Source organism: Monodelphis domestica, chromosome 1 (genome assembly GCF_027887165.1).
Source record: "Monodelphis domestica isolate mMonDom1 chromosome 1, mMonDom1.pri, whole genome shotgun sequence".
Taxonomy (NCBI): domain Eukaryota; kingdom Metazoa; phylum Chordata; class Mammalia; order Didelphimorphia; family Didelphidae; genus Monodelphis; species Monodelphis domestica.
The window spans coordinates 64318956-64339761 of NC_077227.1; the positions used below are offsets into that span (position 1 = coordinate 64318956).

At 38.1% G+C, this 20806-nt stretch overlaps 1 long non-coding RNA gene across 1 annotated transcript; it reads left to right on the plus strand.

The window, feature by feature from the left end:
- The first annotated feature begins 2417 nt into the window (after positions 1-2417).
- On the plus strand, positions 2418-13752 carry LOC130458819 (uncharacterized). Its single transcript, XR_008918196.1, has 3 exons — positions 2418-2481; positions 12246-12332; positions 13117-13752. It is a non-coding gene; the product is annotated as an uncharacterized LOC130458819 (long non-coding RNA).
- Positions 13753-20806: the final 7054 nt, after the last annotated feature.

The window sequence follows — 20806 nt, forward strand, 5'->3', positions numbered from 1 at the left end:
GAGCATGCTATAAACGATGGGTGTGAATAATAGCAAGAAGGACTGTTGACTGGACAAATGAATTTATAAAGAAGCCTTAGGTGTGATGAAATTGGAAATACAGACTAGATTCAGCTGCAGAAGATTATTAAGTGACAGAAAACTTCAAATTTGATCCTAGAGGAAATTGGGAAGATTGCAGTTGTTCAGAATTTCAATCATATCTGATTGTTCTTGACCCCATTTGGGGTTTTCTTGACAAAGATACCAGAGGGATTTTCCATTTCTTTCTCTAGCTCATTTGACTCATGAGGAAACTGGTTCAAAGAGGGTTAAGTGACTTGCCCATGGTCACACAGCTAGTAAGAGTTAAAGGCCAAATTGGAACTGAGGTCCCCCTGACCCCAGGCCAGGCACTGTATCCCCTGTACCTCTTAGCTGCCTATAATTAGGAAGATGCTGAATTTGAGTAATTAGGGAAGTGACATGATACATATTCTCCTAACTGTCAATTCCGTAATTTGCCCCTCTGAATAGGATATTTTAGCTATCCTTTTACTAAGACCCAACTTTTTTATGTCTCCTCATTCCATTTTTAGGAATGGGACAAAGGGCCACTTTGAACCATTTCATGAGTCTTCATTAACAAAGAATCTGTCACCCGCTTGAGCTTTAAATCTATAAGCCTATGAAATTATCCAACTATAAACCCTAATTAAAGGTGAGCAAAATGAGGAACAGAGAGGAAAAACAATTTTCTGTAAAGACCCCCAGCAACTGTGTGACAAAGCTGAGTACAGAAGCCAGCTTTCTTGATTCCTAGTTCTGTGTAGTACTATAGGTATTTTTATTCCAATTGAAAAGATCTGGAAACTGAGACTGGGAGAAGGAAAGCAGCTCTTCCATGATAACTAAGTATCAAAGGTGTGATGTGAATTCTTGTATCTTACTTAACAAGTCCAACATTCTTCAAAAGCAAATTCCATTTGAGATACCAGTTTGAAAGATATCCATGTATAGATATCAAGTGGCAGTTTTTTGAATGGAGCTCAAGAAAAAATGCTTCCATCCCTAAAAATCCCCTAATAAGACCTTATCATGCACATAGCAAACTTGCTTATTTCTGAATTGTTCACTTTCAGACACTGAATATGAGCACCGAGCAAATCACGCCACCCCATTTGTCTGTTTTCTCATCAACAAAATGAGTTAGAGAAGCAAATGGCAAACCACAGTAGAAACATGAAGTATCAGATACAAGGGAAACAACTATAGAACAAAGAGTAGTTCAGTAGTAGTTCTTCAGAAAAAACAGAGTAGCACCTAGATAACAAGGTTAAAAATAGAAAACTAACTTATGGGTCCTCTGAAGTCATCACTGCTCCTCGTCCAATATTATTCCTATTCCTTTTTACATCTCCCCCAAACTGATGGTGTCCTTCATGTCACTGGCCTGGGTTATGGCTTATAGAACTTGTTCCCCAAGTTCAAAAAGTTCCTGGTTATACACCCTCTATTGAACTTATCACTCCATGAGACAAACAGCAAATCTTAAGAAAGAGAACAGTATCACCATCTTACACTGGAAAGAGTCAGAATATCTGGGTTCAAATCCTACCTTTCATGCTTCCTTTGTTTGTTGGATTTATTACTTTGGATTAGTTAATATCATTGGGACTCAGTTTCCCCATCTATAAAATGAAGAAATGAGATTAGATGGACTCTGAGGTGCCTGCTACCTCTGGATCTATAAAGGTGTAATCCATCCAATTGTCTTCTCTTTCTACTGTATTCCATAATATCTAACAAAGGAGTGGGCATATACCCAGGACTCACTGAATATCTGTGAATTGGTTGATTGAATCTGACTGAAAATAATTCATGGGCTAAGTAGATATGGGGCCGCTCTAACAGCATAACATTAGAAACTACTATACCCCCAAGTAGAGGAGATGAAGAAAGTTGAAGAAGAAACTAACAGCCCATTTTCAGGGAAATTCAAAATACATCTTGTATATGTGCTGCCAATAATTAAAAAGAGGGAGAGAAGAGAAACCAATGATCAAAATATTCCTAAGTGATTTCTGTTCCACCATCAGGAGCAACAGGAGAACCAGGTAAAGAATGTTCCTCAGGCCCGATTGGCCCCCTATTCCCGGAGGGAGGAAATGGAGAAGCACCTGGACCTGCTGGTGAGTGATGGGAAGCTGCCTGGAAATCTCAAGAGAAAAAAAAAAAACAACCCTGTCTGCATGTTCACCAAGCTCCAAACTCCTTTTCATATAGCATTTGAGTCAGAACCACACCTTCTTATGGTGAAGGGTCAAGAGAGATTGGAAGACTCAAAGTATTTATCTCTCAGGAAGGATGGGGAATATTTACTGACCAAGTCCTATTAACTAACTATTTCTTGGTCTCTTTCTTGTCATTCAACATTAGGGCGAACTAGAATACCTGATTATCCAGACTTCCCAGAGCCATGGGATCTGTCTTGGCCAAAAGGTAAAATAGGAATACTTGGGGAGAAAGGAAAATGTTGTTGCGCAGGTAAGTCAGCCAACATTAAGGGTCCATCATGTTTGGTATGAGCCGGTTCTCTAGCTCATTGCTTCCCTGTTGTTTTGGAATTTTAGAGAATGAGCAAAACAGCATTAGGAGCCAAACTATCAAAAGTCCCTCTAGATGGGAAAGCAGCCTCAGGAGATGCAGAGTTCCTTCCAGCTGGAAGGTGATGGAAGAGCTATACAAAGTGATCAAAACGAATATAACAAACTTTCCTAACATTCAGGTTAATGAATCTATCTCTAAACCTGACAAAGGAGTCATCACAATGTGTAACAGGTTGCCAGAAAGTGTCTCATTAGAAGACCTGAGATAATGCTTAGAACACATACCCTATACACATGTACATATGTGTGTACATATCTATAGACACATAGATAAGATCATGTTAACATCAAAGGCAGAGAACAGATGAGTCTGCAGCCAATTAGTACTGAAAACTGAAAGGCAACATCCCAAACTGACCGAGGCATGGTTGATTGACTCCCAACATATCTCCCTCTTTGTTATGACCTAGCTGAGGAATATAGAAGATGAAAAGAATTCATGAGAACACTGAAGAGTTTTTTTATTGAAACATACCATTCATTATTCACTTTATTTCTTCCATGAGTTTCCTCTAGGGAAAACAATGTCTTGTTTCACAACATGATGAATAAGGAAATATGTATTATATGATAAAATGTGTACAACTATATCAAAAAATAAGTAGGAAGTTAGGGTTACTGTCTCTTTCTTCTCCTTTCCTGCCCTTGTCTCAACAAAAGCAGGACCTTATGAACTACAGACTTTGTTTATTTCTGAGACAATGGAATATTGGATAGTAAAGACTTTCTTCTATGTTCCTTATAGTATCCTAAAACTCAGCTGCTTTTTCTCAGAATTTATAGTTTGTTTTAGTAGGTGAGTGTTATTGAGGTCTAGAACTAACATCATGGCTATTATTTAGGATAAAGTAGTAGGAAGGATACAGATGCAAGAGATGTTGTAGAGGTAGAAGGGACAAGAATTTCCACCTTCTTAGATGTGTGAGATAGGGAGAGTAAGGAGTCATGGATAATGCCCAATTCAAACATCTCATAATTTTGTTAAAAATGGGGAAATTCAGAAAAGGAAGAGAGTTGGGAAGGGAAAGATAATGAGTTGAATCCTGCTACAACATGTTGGGTTTGAGAATCCCAGAGAATTTCCAGTTCAAACTTCCAAAAGTAAGTACAGATGTTGTGACCACAAAAATGTGGGTGCAAGACTGTGAATTGCCAAAACTGTAAAGATAATTTTGGTGTTTTGATTTTAATCAAAAATTAGTGGTCGCCATGGGAAAAATTTCCAAATATGAAATACCCAAGTCAGCTGGGTTTTATGGAGATTTTAATTAATACAAATGAAGGAATTAAGGGAAGGGAAAGAGACAGAGTAAGAGGAGATAGTAGGAAAAGGCCTAGGGCCTACGCCAAATGACCTAGGCCTTTCTCTTTAAGAGAGAAAACTAAGTCAGTCTTTTATCCACTCACCACAAGATTTTGTCTGAAGCAAAACTCCAACTAAGTTCAGAGGCCCAGCTACTACAACTAGTCCGAGATCCAATCCCCCTAAGTTGAGAGAGCTAGCTCCTTTTAAAGAGAAATTTCTCTCATGTCACCTCCCCTAAATTTTCACATCTACATTTTTTTGTTGAATTGCTTTTGTATTTTACTGGCAAGTGAAATATTCTAAAACATAGACATTTTGATAGTCTTCTAATCCCTCTTGATTCAAACCCATTTCCATGTTGTTGATATTTTCATTAGAATGCTCATTTAGATTCTCTCCCCAGATATGTCCCCTCAACCCCTGTAGTCAAGCAGTTGCTTTTCTTCAGTGTTTTTACTCCACAGTTTGTAGTCTGCTTGTGGTTAATGTTTTTTCTCCTAGATCACTACAGATTGATCAGGGACATTGCACTGACACTAATGGAGAATTCCATTACGTTTGATTGTACCACAGTGTATCACTCTCTTCGTACAATGTTTTCCTGGTTATGCTCCTTTCTCTCTGCATCACTTCCTGGAGGTTATTCCAGTCTCCATGGAATTCTTCCACTTTATTATTCCTTTTAGCACAATAGTATTCCATCACCAATCACAGTAGACTTTTTCCACAGGACTGACCATTCTTAATTCACATCTTTTTTTGTTAATCACCTTCCCTGAGTAGACTAAAACTTCACACCTCTTGCTAAGCTTGCCCTTTGTAAGTTGCTTGACCTTTTAGTGATTAATTTGATCTTTATAGGTACTTATCACCTTTTTGAATTAGATATAAAATTGACATAGATTAAGGTTTTGGCCTCACTATAATATGAGTTAGGGACTTTTTCATTGTTCAATAAGGAGTTTTACAATTTTATCTCCCCCTCAAGTATGCCTAAGTATGGCTGGAGTAATGTTAAAATTCCCAATACATTCATTTTTTTCTCTTTTTTTTAATTTTTATTTGGTCATTTCCAAACATTATTCATTGGAAACAAAGATCATTTTCTTTTCTTCTTCCCCCCCCTCCCACCACCTCTCCACCTTCCCAATACATTCCTGATCAAGTACCTCCATTGTTTAAATGAGAAATAGCCTCAACCAAATGTTCCAAGGTAGTGTCTGAACAGTTTTAAGATTCACAATCCCCCGTGATGATCATTGGGAGACTAGTCTCCCCACTGATCATTTAACATAATCATCTTGTAGTCCTAAATGCACTTCAAACCGTAGATTCATACAATATAATATTTTCTAAGAGGAAATTAGAACAGTGAGGGATAAATGGAAAAGAAAGCAAAACCAATGTTTTGCTAGGTGCATTGACAGAAAGCCAAATTAGGGGAAGTCCCTTTTGGCATAAATGTGTACATTTACAATAAATGTTCAATCAAACTTCAGTTCAATCAATCACACTCAAAGTTCACTCTTAATCTTCTTGATCTAGTTTGGATTTTCCAGCATCTTTCTGAAACAGTTCATTCAGGCCCTTCCATAGAAGCTTCCAAGAAGCTGCTAGCTTTGCAGCTGTATCTGCTCTATCATTTCCTTTAGAAACAGGGTCAGTGCCACCTGTATGGGCAGAGCAATGAACTACAGCTAGGGTTTCAGGCAGCTGGAGAGCAGAAAGAACTTCATTCATAATTTCTGCATTAGCTATAGATTTTCCAGCTGAGGTTACAAATCCTCTCTGGAGCAATAACATTCCGACTGAGTGACAAATGCCAAAAACATATCTAGAATCTGTATAAACTGTTGCCTTTTTGTCCTTGGCAATTATACAAGCATGCTTCAGAGCTATGAGTTCTGCTCCTTGAGTGCTAATTTTAGAGGGTAGTAAAGCTGACCACTCAGTGGCAAATTCTAAGACTATGGCAGCTCCACTGTAGCGCAAGTCATCCCTCATAAAAGAGGAACCATTGGTAAATAAGATCAAATCTGGTTTGTCTAGGGGAGTGTCCAAGAGATTATCTTGAGGCTTTTCTACTATGGATACTAATGTTTCACAATTGTCTAATGGTTCTCCTGAAGTTGGTAAATCTGGAAGCAAGGTGGCAGGGTTAAGAATAGTACAATGTTTCAAAGTAATATTTTTGCTATTTGACAAGATTATTTCATATCTTTTAAGTAGCTGATCTGAGAATGCCTGTGTTCTATGCCTTAGCAACAATGCTTCTACCTCATGTGGGATCATAATTGTTAATGGGCATCCCAATACTAGATCAAGAGTTTTTTTTACTAGTAAGGCTGTATCAGCTACTCCTCTAAGAGATGATGGTGCTCCTGATGCTACTGGGTCCAGTTGGGCAGAATGATAAGCAATTGAATGCTGAGAAGTCCCCAAAGTCTAAATTTTAAACACTCGAAGCTACTCCTCTTCACTCATGTACATACAAAGTAAATGGCTTGTTGTAATCTGGGATGCCTTAAGCAGGGGCAGACAGTATAGCCTGTTTTAGATCTTATAGAACTGACAAGTGTTCTGGCTCTAATTTGAGGGGTTCCGGGACTGAATCCTTTGTTATTGCCATAAGGGGTTTAGTAATTTCCACATAGCAAGGAATCCATTGTCTGCAAAACCCAGTTGCTCCTAAAATTATTCTCAACTGTTTCTTAGTAGTAAGAGCTCTTAAATTTTGAATATTCTCAATTCATTTCAGAGAAATATAGCAAGCACCAGAGTATGGATGAATCCCAAATATTCTATTTTCAGGAGACACCACTGAACTTTATCCATCAAAATTTTATGTCCCCTTTTGTGTAATTCCAAAAGAAGGTGTTTGCTATCTTCCTGACATAATTCTGCATCTGTTGAAGCCAAGAGTAGATCATCTACATATTTGATTAATTTACTATTTTTAAATGTTATATTATCTGTGTCTTGGCTCAAAATGTGTACAAATAAACTCGGGATTTCCACATATACCTATGGCAAACGACTCCATGTATATTGTGAGCCCTTACAGGTGAAAGCAAAAGTATGTCTGGAGTTTTCATGTAAAGGTATGGAAAAGAAAGCTGAGCATGAGTCTACCACTGTAAAGTATGTAGCTGTGCTAGGAATAGAAGAAATAATAGTGTTAATGTTGGAAACTATGGAGTGTCTTTTTATAATGTGGTTATTTACCACCCTCAGATCCTGTACGAATCTATAGAGATGCTTGCCATCGGTCCTTCTTTTTGGTTTTTTAAAGGTCAGGATGGGCATATTGCATTCAGATTTACAAGGTATTATCATTCCTTATTTAATTAATGAGTTAATTACTGGGGTAATGCCCTCAATTGCCTCATTTGAGAGAGAATACTGAGGAATGGAAGGAGGTGGGATAGACTTAGTTTTTATCTGCACAGGAACAGGAGATTTAAGTAAGCCTAAATCAGAAGAAGATGTGGCCCAAAGAGACTCTGGTATATCCATAGGTATTTCAAAAGTGAGAGGCTCTTTTGCCTCCTGGCTCTCTGAGGGAAGTACAGGAAGTAAATTTAAAGATTCCTTTTGTACGTTCAATGTTAAGGAACCATCTGGGGAGCAAGTTATTGTGGCTCTGAGTTTGCATAGAAGGTCTCTCCCCAGCAAATTTAAAGGGGAGTCAGGCATCAAAAGGAAGGAATTTTGTACCTTTAGGGGTCCTACAGACACCATTCTAGGGGCAAGTTTTTCAACTCTTTGGGGTGTTCCTGATACCCCCACTACATTTTGTGAGTCAACGGAATAACAATTTAAATCAGGTACATTCTTTAATACACACCTGGTAGTTCCAGTGTCTAAGAGACAATCTTAATAGGTGTTACCCAACTTTAAGGTAACATGGGATTCACTAGTATGGGGAGGGCAGTGGATAAGGACAATGGGTAGTAGGAAATCAGGCTCTGGAAAATCAAACATTGTATCCTTTTACTCCTGTGCCCCAGCCCCTCCCCCCCCACACCTTCATTGTGTTTGGGATTTTCCTTGGGCACCCCCCCTGAAGGGCATTAGCACCCCCTGAAGGGCATTGGACAAGCACCATTTCTTATATAATGTTATTGGGTATTATCATTTTCTTCATTTGGAGCATTGTCATTATTTTCTCAATTCTTCTTTCTAAAATTTTGGTTTCTATAGTTCTTATTTCTATAGTCATTATAGTTAGTTCCATAATTTGTAAAATTCTGTTTTCTATGATTACCATCATTTCTATAGTTATTATTTCTAAAGTTGTTATTAAACTGTGTATTCCTTCCAATAATCTTGAGAAAAGTTCTACATTCTATCATTCTGTGGCCCTTCTTTTCATAGAAGTGGCAGGTTACTGATTTATTCATGGAATCCTGCAAAGGGGCTATAGTCTCTACCTTATTTTTCAAATGCCCCTTTAACATTTCAATTTCTTTCTTTAAGTCTTTCACTAATGTATTATGTTCCTCTGGTCTTTTTACACAACCTTTATGAAATAGGTTGCTACTCTCCTAAATTCTTCAAGGTCCATAGCGCCCCAATTGGGACAGCTAGTTTTAAAGTAGTCTTTTACCAATGAACAACAATTCTCAATGAATTGCCTACATATTTGCCTAATGTAACTTTCTCTGGATAAATCAAGGTCCCTATATGTATTTCTTACGTCAATAAGTCTATCCATAAACTGTGAGGGGATCGCATCAATTTCTTGTCGGGTTCTTTCAAATTTTGACCATTTTTCAGGTCTATCTGAGTAAGCTCTCATGTCTGTCAATAATGCTTCTCTGGCCTGGTTTAGTCTAGTTCACCATTGGGGTTCCAGTGTGGATCTTCAGTTAGTCAATAATGTCCTTTCCTACCTCGCTTCTGATTAGCCAGAGAGACTATATTGTATTTTTCTCTTTCTGTTTAAAATGTCTCTAACTAATTCTCAACATCCATCCAAGTGGGGTCAAAAGTTTTGAATATGTTCTTTAATTTTTTTATAATTAATATTGGTTCTTCCTAAAATGATGGAAGATCTTCCTTAAATTTATTTAAGTCCTTAGGGTTAAAAGGTATATGATGTCTTTCAGATACCAAGTTCTGATCTTTATTAAAAGTGAGTACTTCCCTTAAAGGAAATAACCTATCTGAATTATTTGTTACTGCTGATTCTGTTTCTAGGCTTCTTAATCCATTCTCAATGGGGTAGGTATGAGAAAAAGAAGGGGTGGGCACACTAAGGGAGAAGGTTTGTTGTTGTCCCATAGTGCCAGAAGGATCAGAGGTAGGAAGGATCTGAGAATTAAATTGGGCAGGGTGGGAAGAAGAGGCAAAGCAAGAAGGGTCAATAGCTGGGGCAAAGGATGCAGAGGGGTTAGGGTTGGAGGAATGAATATGGTGTGAACTTATGATGTGAATATGGTGTGGAGGCATTAGGATGGTCAGAATGGGTGGGGTGTGAACTCAAGGTGGAGGTGGTTGGGTCAGAATCATGGGTGGAGTGTAAAGTCAGGGTGGAGGTGGTAGGGTTCCAAGCATTGGTGGGGTGTGAACTTAGAGTGGAGGGTGTGGGATAGGAAGCATGGGCAGGGGGAGGAGAGGGTTGGTTAGGAGCAGGGTTTTCTGAGGCTGTGGGGGCAGGGGGAGGGGTGGGTTGATTAGGAGGGTTAATGTCCAGAACAAGTTGGGACAGAGATTCTGATAATCTTCTTAACTCTCTTTTAATGTTTCTCATAAAAACTATGATCTCCCCCTGACTTTCCTCTATAAGCTCCTGCCGAGTATTTATTTCTGCATTTTGTTGAGTAGTAGAAGGAACACTCAGTTGGTTTGACTGAGAAGTAACAGTCAAAATCCCAAGGGGGACTAGTATGTTGATTATACTTTGCCATAAACTCAATGGTTGAGAAATTTCAAAGACAACGAATGAGAATTGTACAGGTTTGGTCATAGAGCTGATGAGCCAGTTGTTAGTACATTGTGAACTGGCTGTGTCCACATATTTCTAAAGTAAACATGTGGAGAGCAGGACAAGGCAAAAAGCTTTCCCCAGGTTTCCCTTAATCCTAATTTAGGCAGTTGTTCCCTAAAGGAAAGGATATTTAGAAACAGCTCTCCTAGCCAGGATCTTAGGGCCCTGTTGCTAAGATTTAAAACAGCTGTGTTCTATTTAACTTAAAGAGAAATAGATTGTTTTTACTCACCCACTCTTGCAGCTGTGTTTTGAAGCCGAGTTAGCACATTTATAAAGGTTGACTGACAGAGCAAGTAATAAAGAGAGAAAGGAAAGAGATTTCACAGAAATTTGGGGGGGGGGTTAGTTACAACCTTCTTGGTCAGCCATAAACTGTGACCACAAAAATGTGGGTTCAAGACTGTGAATTGCCAAAATGGTAAAGATAATTTTGGTGTTTTGATTTTAATCAAAAATTAGTGGTCGCCATGGGAAAAATTCCCAAATATGAAATACCCAAGTCAGTTGGGTTTTATGGAGATTTTAATTAATACAAATGAAGGAATTGAGGGACGGGAAAGAGACAGAGTAAGAGGAGATAGTAGGAAAAGGCCTAGGGCCTAGGCCAAATGACTTAAGCCTTTCTCTTTAAGAGAGAAAACTAAGTCAGTCTTTTATCCACTCACCACAAGATTTTGTCTGAAGCAAAACTCCAACTAAGTTCAGAGGCCCAGCTACTCCAACTAGTCTGAGATCCAACTCCCCCCTAAGTTCAGAGAGCTAGCTCCTTTTAAAGAGAAATTTCCCTCATGTCTCCTCCCCTAAATTTTCACATCACCAATCACAGTAGATGTTTTCCACAGGATTGACCATTCTTAATTCACATCTTTTGTTAATTACCTTCCCTGAGTAGACTAAAAGTTCACACCTCTTGCTAAGCTTGCCCTTTGTAAGTTGCTTGACCTTTTAGTGATTAATTTAACCTTTATAGGCACTTAGTACCCTTTTGTATTATATATAAAAATAGACCTAGATTAAGGTTTTGGCCTCACTATAAGTATGAGTTAAGGATTTTTTCATTGTATGGGTGGAGTAATGTTAAAATTCTCAATACATTCCTGATCAAGCACCTCCATTGTTTAAATGTGGAATTGCCTTAACCAAATGTTCCAAGGTAGAGTCTGAGCAGTTTTAAGAATCACAATGTGGGGCAATGTATGAATCCACATAGAGATGATAATTAAACACATGGGAACTCATAGAGTCACCAAGATAGAATGTAGAGAGGGAATTTTTGGATTATTATCCAACAAAGAAGATATAAAAAGAGTTGTCAGGCTCATTGAGAAGAACAAAGAAACCACAGTAGCAAGATAATTCAGAGGAGCAAAAGAACCTGGGAGGAGAAGATGATCAGGAATGCCAAAGGCTGCAAAAGGTCTGATAGAATGAAGTCTGAGAAAAGAACATCAGATCTGGCCAGTAAGAAAATATGACTGATAACTTCAAAGGCAGTTCATATGGTCAATGGGTCAAAGATGAGGAAGTTGAGGATGTGAGATAGTGAAAAAATGTTCTCTACAAGAAAAGAGAGAAATTCACAAAACCATAGAATAGACTTAGTGAGGGAAGGGATCTTAGCATCTCTCATGTCTAGCTTCCCTTTACAGATGAAGAAATTAAGGCACAGAAAAGTTCAGGTGACTTGCCCAGCCCACATAGCTAACTTATCTGACATAGGACTTGAACAGGGCTCTTCTGAACTCCAAGTCCAAGTGCTCTACACAGTCACTCTGAGGATGACTTTGTGTGGAAAGGTAATGATAATCATAACCCAATTCTGAATGTGTAGCAATTAGAGTACTTTAAAGTGCTTCAAGGCCTGATTTATTTGGACAACACCAAATTAAGTCTCTTCACAGCTAATCTCACTTCACCTTGTGGAGAAGTCAATGAGTCCTCACTCCTTCTTCTTCAGGCAAACTCAGGCTGTTGAGTGGAAAATAGTTGAAGTTCAGCCATAGGCCAGGGCTTCTCACCCATAAGCTCTTATAGGAAATTGCATTACCCTCCTATTCACTGTAGTTAGTGAACATTTTTGGCACAATGGGGAAGGAGGGATAGAGATCCTCTAAGGCAGAGCAACAGCAGAAGGCTTCTCCCCAATAACAACCCTTACCCCAGGCACCTTTTACTGACTGCTGACTCCCTGGGTGTCTCCAAGGACTTTCTTCTCTAGCTTATGAAAGCCTAAAGTATGAATCCAAGAAAAACTCATGGACTGAGTATGCTTCCAAACCTCTTTCCCCTCATGCAGAATCTCCCAATGAGTTGGAGCAACAAGTGCCTGAACTGCACAAACAAGTTGAGAACCTCCAAAAAAGGTTATCCAAACAACAGAAAGGTAAGTACTTTGGGGCTGAGGCTAGGACAAGCTTTTCTTTTATCTCTGTCTCTTTCTTTGTTTTCTGGCCATGCACTGCTTTTGCCAGCTCTTTCGAAGTTTGTTTCTTGCTTTTCAAACCTCCTTCTCTGTACTTGGGCTTCTCTCTTGCTTAATGATGAGGAGAGGATGTAAAAATCCATTTGAAGGAAATGGGAAAATGCAGCCAAGGAAAGGGAAGAAGAAAGGAAAATGGAATTCTAGACTTGGTGCTGGAAAGGATGTTGGAGGCTCCCTAGTGCAATCCCCTGGTTTTAAAAATAAATAAAACCAGACCCAGACAGTGTAAAGGGCATGCCCAAGATCAGATAGGGAGTGAGCGGCTGCTCTAGGATACAAACCCAGTGCTCTGCCTCCACCTACAGCATGATTTCTCTACTGCATCTCCTTTGTCTCAACACCATGAGTCTCAGATATTTCTCATTTCATTTTTCTTTTTTTATTCCAAATTTCATGAAATAAACCAAAATTTTCCATATAAAAAGAAAAAGAAGACTGCAAATAAATGAAACCACAAATCCCTTCGATGTTTTGCTTCTTTTTCTTCATATCTACATAATAAAGTCCATCCACACATGTCCCAGCTTCTCCACATCCTCCCTGTATCACAGAAGATATAGTCCAGAAGCCTGCCATGTTCATACAAATTAAGTGTGCATCTTTCAGTTCACTTTATGGAGGTAACATTCACAGTTTATACTTCCAACATTAATTATTCTATCTGTGTATAATGTTTTTTTCCTAGTCTATCTCAATGGTCAAGCACATGGGAAGAAGATATATAAGACCACTGGCACAGAACACAACTTTGACGATGCAGCGGAAATATGTGACAAAGCCGATGCCATAGTAGCCTCCCCCAAAAACAAGGCATAGAATCAAGCTATACAGGACATCCTCTCAAGATACAAGAAGTCAGCCTTCCTTGGCATGACTGACAGAAAGAGTGATGGCAAATTCATCTATCGAACAGGAGAGCCACTGGTCTATTCCAACTGGAGGTCTGGAGAACCTAATAATAAGGGTGGTGGAGAGAACTGCATTGAGATGTCTCCTAGTGGCAAATGAAATGACATGCCATGTCAGGAATCATTTCTCACTATTTGTGATTTTGAAGTCTAGGTGGTTTGGGTAGTGTGTACTAGGGAGATGTGTTGCTATGGGTTAGGGGTGGGGAAGAGGCATGCCAGGGGATGACAGATGATCATCAGGTGGAGGGCCATTGTACCACTCATAACTAATAAATAAAAATATCAATGCTCTGCACTATCTGCTGCTTCTCTAAGCATGACACCTGTTAATTCCCCTAGGGCCTGAGATGGGAAAAGGGAGATGGTGTGGTCAATACCCAACCTTGGGTTCTATCTGCCTTCCTAAAAGTCTTCAAGCTGAGCCCGACCTTTTCTTCTTGGTAGACATTCATTAAATGCAAGTGGAGGAGCAGCTAGGTTGTTCCATGGCTAAAATAGCTTGTGAACTTTAGATTACTCAACCCTACTTAGTCTAACAAAAATCAGGAATGTCTACACCCGTACATAAGGATTAAATATTTAGGAGGATGGCCTATGACAGACATGTGCTAGCAAATGACAAATCAGAAACACCTGGCAGACCCCTGAGCTGTCCTAAGTCAAGCCTAAGATATCTTTGGAACATGTGAGATTCAGGAAAGTGATGAAAAACCATCTATACATTTTGCATCACTTCCTCTCTCCGGCCTCATTGACGGCAGAGAGGTGGCTGGTGGCAGCTTACTGAGTGTCGGCCTCTTGGTGTGGCAGCTGCTATTGTCCTGGTTTAGCAGTGAGTTTTCCTTGATACCATACTGGAAGAAGCCTAGTAACCTAGTTAGATGAGGCTCTTCTCTGAGATCTTTTGGAGTTTAGGTTGATTTTTCTCTCCTTTATCTTCCAAACACTATCATCTTAGAGAAAGACTCTAATCTTCAAGGACCTTGTGGTGGAGGTCTTTGAACTTTCCTGGCACAGGCTGGGTGGGAGAAATCCTATACCTTTTCCCTCTCTCTTCTCCTTGATTTCTTCCCCACATATTGATTAAACCAACATGTATTTCCAAACTGACTTTGGTATTATATTTGGGATATCCCCTGGTGACCAAAAATCAAATTTAGATTAGGTAACAACCCTAAATTATGCTTAAAAGCTGGCCTGGAGTCAGGAGGACTTGGGTTTAAATTTGGCTTTAGACATTTCCTAGTTGTGTGACCCTGGGTAAATCACTTAACCTTGATTGCCTATCCCTTGCCACTCTTTTTTCTTAGAATTGATCCTAAGGAAAAAAAAGGTAAAGCTTTAAAAAGAAATGGTATATATGTGGAGATGACTGTGCCATACTCTGCACTTTAAAAAGTTACATGATCTATTTAATCCAGATTGATTATCTGGATCCTATCTGGATCATTATCTGTAGCAGCAGCAGCAGCAGCTCTCAAATAGGAAGAAGGAAGGGAGACAATTTAGATCATATAACTTCAGAAAATATATGTGGGGATTTGTTATTAAAATAAAAAAAATTAAGCAACATGATTTTACATTCCTGGAACTTACAGTGGAATATTAAGAAAATTAAATTCTTCTGTTCTGAGATATGTTTTCTTTCCCTGTTAGAAAGTATATCACTTAAGGTCTGGGACTGTTTTTTTTGTGTGTGTGCACTTAGCACATGTTTGGCACATAGCAAGCATTTAATAAATGCATTGCCTTCATTCATTCAACTAAGCTTTTCATTCAGTTAATGCCTACTTGGAATGTTTACTTCTACTTTGATGAATCAATGAAAAGACATTTATTAAGTGATTACTCTCTTCCCAATACCACACTAATCACTAGGGAAACAAAGAGGAAATAGAAATTCCCTGTTCTCATTGAGCTCACATTCTAAAGGAAGAGGTCAAAATACCCCAAAGGATTCAGTGATAGAATAGGATGGAAGATCCTGGTGGTCCAAAAGATGTAGCAGTAGCTCAGATGGCCAAACCAACCTTAGGGTTCATTGATATGTCAGATTATAATGCTCATGGGCATTGGGTGTCATAGTGCCCTTTGGTAAGCTGTTAAAGCCTTTGGATTTCTTAGAATGTTCTAAAATGCATAAAATAAAATACATAGAAATATAAAGGAAATCAGTTAAACTGAAATAGTTATACAAATATTCAAAATACAAGTTTACAGTCCCAAAGTTAAGTAATCCTTGTCTAGAGGGTATAGAAGGTATTCTACCTTCTACCTCTACCTTTCCTTGGGGTGGGAACCAAGAGTCCCTGCATTGAAAGGGAGCTTAGAAGGTGGTTAATTATGCAGTAGAGCACAAAAGAAGATAATGGGAATCATGACTTCAGGAAACTTCCTGTCTCCTGAAAGGAACACAATTTGTACTATTAGGCAATAAAAAAAAATGTATTTGCCCAGGTAGGTTTGTGATTAAGGGCTGAATTGTAGCTTGTCAAACTCTTGTTCCTGCAGTCTAGTTTTCAATGTCTCTCCTTGGAAATGAAATTGATGTCCAAATGAATCTAAAGATATGCTTACTTGGATGGACCTCTAAGTTTCCAGATCCTAAATCTACTCAAGTCTTGTGGCCTCCGAATGTTAATTCCACTTCACTTTAGTTCCACACAGGAATGGAAACTTAGGTGTGTTTTTAGGCAGCAATAAAGTAAATAGTAGAAAACAGGAGAGTGAGATAATGGAGAAAGATGGTGGGTACATTTTGCTGTAGAAGGTGGTATTAACAGATTGATCTTGAAGAAGAGAAGGTTCACCTCTTTATCTGAGACTGAAATAAAACAAAATGGAATGGGTGGTGAAGTTATGAGATGCTGAGAAAGGGAAAAGAGGGAGTTCAGGATGAATAGCCTTTATTTTCTCAATAAAGCATTTTTGGTTGTGAGGAGAAAACACTAGCATCCAGAAACTGGGAAAGTATTCTACAGAAAGTACAACTTCATCTGAGATTCAAAGGAAACCAGATTCTGAGAGGTAGGGGTAAGGAGGGAGAACATTTTAGACCTGGAGGATGAAGCCAGTATATACATATATATAATACCATCAAGTGTGAGGAACAGCAAATAGACTAATGTAACTGACCCTTGAGAAGAGGAGACAGAGATTTGGGTGTCTCTTTAGAGGTAGCAGGGAAGGAATGGATAAAGAAACTGGAAAATCTGTGCAAACTGAATGAAGCATGGTGACTCCAAGACAACGTCTACAATAGCCATGACATTATGAATGAAAATAACTTTGAAAGATTAAAGAGCTCTGATCAATACAATGAACCAGAATGATTAAGTGTAGAAGTGATGGACTGTAGGCCTTTTGAGAAGACTTGCCTACTCCTGAGTTATTGGTGATTTCCATCTCTCCCAAATTTCTTTGAATTTATTTATCTACCTAAATTGGATTCTAGATTTAGAGGTCGAAAAAAGGTACAAGAATCATCATCTAGTCCAATATCTTTGTTTCACAGGTAAGGAAACTGAAGTCCAAACAGGAGATGTAATTGTCCAAAGTCTTACAGGAAGAAAGTTGGAGGGATGAAATTTATTTTTTTTCCATTTGAATTAGTTTATTTAGTCAATTTAGAACATTAGCCATTGGTTACAATAATCACATTATTCCCCTCCCCTCAACCCACCCTTCCCACAGCCAACATGCTATTTCATTGGGTAATACTTGTGTCCTTGATCAGAACCTATTTCCATGTTGTTGTTTACACTTGGATGATCATTTAGAGTCTACATCCCCAACCATATCCCTTTGATCCATATATTCAAGCAGTTGTTTTTCTTTGGTGTTTTTACTCCCACAGTGTTTCCTCTGGATGTGGATAGTGGTTTTTCTCGTAAGTTCCTCCAAGTTGTTCAAGGTCATTGCATTGCCACTAATGGAAAAGTCCATTACATTCGATTGTACCACAGTGTATCTGTCACTGTGTACAATGATCTCCTGGTTCTGCTCCTCTCACTCTGCATCAATTCCTGGAGGTTGTTCCAGTCTCCATGGAATTCCTCCACTTTATTATTCCTTTGAGCACAATAGTATTCCATCACCAACATATAGCATAGTTTGTTCAGCCATTTCCTAATTGAAGGGCATCCCCTTATTTTCCAATTTTTTTTTTGCCACCACAAAGAGCGCAGCTATGAATATTTTTGTAAGGGATGAGATTTAAAATGAAGTTCTATGATGCCTGGGTCAGCTCTTTGCCCACAGAGCGCCCCTGATGCTGTGTAGCCCCAGGAGAATGGAACCTCCTTAACCTCCTGGCAGGTTTGACATTCTGATTCATTAAAATGTCCAAAAGAAAAGCCAATAGAGTTCATGCAAGATAAGAAAGAATTCTAACCAAAATGTATTTTGAGGAAAAGTGAAAATTTGGTCCATGAAGTAGAGACATTCCAATCAAAGTTGCCAAAAGGTATATAATGACTTCTACTTGATGGCAAGGGAAAAAGTGAACTGAGACATTTTATGATCTGCCACCAAATGGAAGGTGAGAGACTACCACATCCTCAAAACCTCAGAATGGTCTAGCAAAAGTAAGTATGATGTTGTGAGATAGATCACTGTTTTGTTCTTAAAACCAGCAGACTGTGTTCAAGTCCTGATTTCCACATTTACTATGTATGTGGTATTGTACAAGTAACATAAACACTCTGGGCCTCAGTTTCTTCATCTATAAAAATGGAGAGAAGGGAATGTCTGATCTAGTCATGTGACCTTTAACCATTCTGAAACTCAGTTTGTTCATCTATAAAATGGGGATAGTTAAACTACCTACCTTACAGAACTATTATGAGGAAAGCACTTTGTAAACAATAAAGTGGCTATAAATAGAAGATATCAACATCATGTCCAATATGATAGCAATATGATATACTGAAAAGAATACTGGATTAGAGTCAAAGGACTTAGGTTTAAATTCCATCTCTATTGTCTGTGTGACCTTAGGCAAGTAATGTAGCATCTCCAAGTTGAGTTTCCTCATCTATGAAATGAATAGATTGGGCTAGATGAGTTCCCATGTCACCCACTTTATCAGGTGAAGTAGAATAAATCTGGGATCCTGTGTTCCCATATTTGGGATCAAAGAGCTTTATGGCTCTATTATTAGTCAATCAAAAAGCATTTAAAGTCAACTAGGTGGCACAGTGGATCAAGCACCAGACCCGGAGTCAGGAAGACTCATTTTCCATAGTTCAAATCTGATCTTAGACAGTTTCAAAATATGTATAGTAACTCTCATTGTGGTGGCAAAGAATAGGAAGCTGAGGGGATGCACAACAATTAGGAAATGGATAAACAAATTGTGGTATATGATTGTGATGGAACACTATGGTGTCATAAGAAACAATAAACAAATTGATTTCTTAAAAGCCTGGAAAGTACTTTATGAGATAATGAACAGTAAAATAAATATAACCAGAGAACATTGTACATAGCCACAGAATAATTACTAGAAGAATAAAATGAGAAATTACCCATAGAAAGTGAACACAAAGATATAACAGGAAAGATTTAATATAAATGAGCATATTGGCTTCCATGATAATGTCCTCTGTGATGCAGGTAGGACAGGGAGGGATTGAGACACAGGTAGATGAGATCCATTATGTAGATATGAAGGAAAGTAAATTAAACATATAGGAGATAGGTGATTTCATTTTGTATATCTTCTTTTTTCTTTATATATGGAAATATTTGTTATGTTTGGATTTTTAAATAATTTTAAAAATTCTATAAAACATTTATTTAAAAAATAAGCATGTATAATGTAATAGTCACTATGATAAGCAGTGGAGATTCAAAAGGCAAAGCAATTCATGTCTTTGAGAAGCTTCCATTTTAATGTAGGACTTTGGTAAACACCTCGATGCATTAAAGTTATAAGTGAAACAAATGAAAGGCAATTTGAGAGGGAAAGGCATTAGAAGCTAGACTAACATAAAGATGGGAATCAGGGGAAAGTAGAGGCTGGGAAAGACTTTCTGTAGAAGGTAAAAATTTGAGCCAAGTTTTAAAGAACCATGAAAATTAGTTGGAAGTGAGAGGGTATAGCATTCTGGGAAACAGTACAAAGTTTTAGAAGGGCAAAGTGCTTTGGGTGTCAATGGAAACACCTGAAAATATGGGATATAGAATGTATGAATTTCTATCTCTAAAATTCTGACCAAATTCCTCTATGATGATGACTCATGTCATGGGACCCTAAATGCTTAAAATGACAGTCATACAATATTGTTTGACTCATCATTTCTTATAGTTTTCCATTATAATCATATACCATAACTTGTTCAGCCATTCCCCAATTGATGAATCTCCTCTCAATTTCCAAGTCTTTGCCACCACAAAAATTGTGTATATAGGTTCTTGACCTTTAAAAAAATCTCTTAGTGATACAGACCTAGTAGTATTGCCGAGTCAGAGTTTGCACTGATTTATTGCCCTTTAGATATGGTTCCAAATTGCTCTCCAGAACAATTGAGTCAATTCACAACTCCACCAACAGTGAGTTAATGTCATAGCTTTCCTACATCCCCTCCAACATTTATCATCTTCCTCTTCTATCATATTGTGAGGTAGTAGTTGTTTTAATTTGCATTTCCCTAATCAATAGTGATTTTGAGCATTTTTCATGAATATAAATAGCTTTATTTCTTTATCTGAAAACTATCGGTTCATATCCTTTGACCATTTATCAATTGGGGAATGACTTATGCTCTTATACATTTGCATCAGTTCTCTATATATTTGAGAAATGAGATCTTTGTCAGAGATATTTTTCTGTAAGAAAAATTTCCCCAGTTTTCTTTTCCTTCTAAATTTGGTTGTATTTGTTATGTTTGTGCAAAAACTTTAACGTAATAAAAATTGTATACATCCTGTAAGGCTCTCTAATTTGGGCATAAATTCTTCCATCATCCACAGAGCTGACAGGTTAAACTATCCATGATCTCCTAATTTGCTTGTGGTATCACCCTTTATGTATAAATCTTATATTCTTTTATACTTTACCTCCAGAAACAGTGTGAGATGTTGGTCTATGCCAGGCTTTTGTCCTACTCTTTTCTTGTTTTCCTAGTAGTTGTTGTCAAATGGTGAGTTTTTGTCTCAAAAGCTAGGATCTTTGGGTCTATCAAACACTAGCTTACTGTGGTAATTTCCTGCTGTGTATTGGGTACCTAACCTATTCTATTGACCAACTACTCTGTTTCTTAGCTAGTACCAGATTATTTTGATGATTTCTGCTTTATAATATAGTTTGAGGTCTGGCATGCCTAGGTCACATTCCTTCACACTTCTTTTTTTCATTAATTCCTTTATATTCTTGACCTTTTTTCTTCAAGCTGAATTTTATTTTTTCTAGGTCTATGAAATAAGTAGTTTGGTATGACACTAAATCAGTAAATTAGTTTA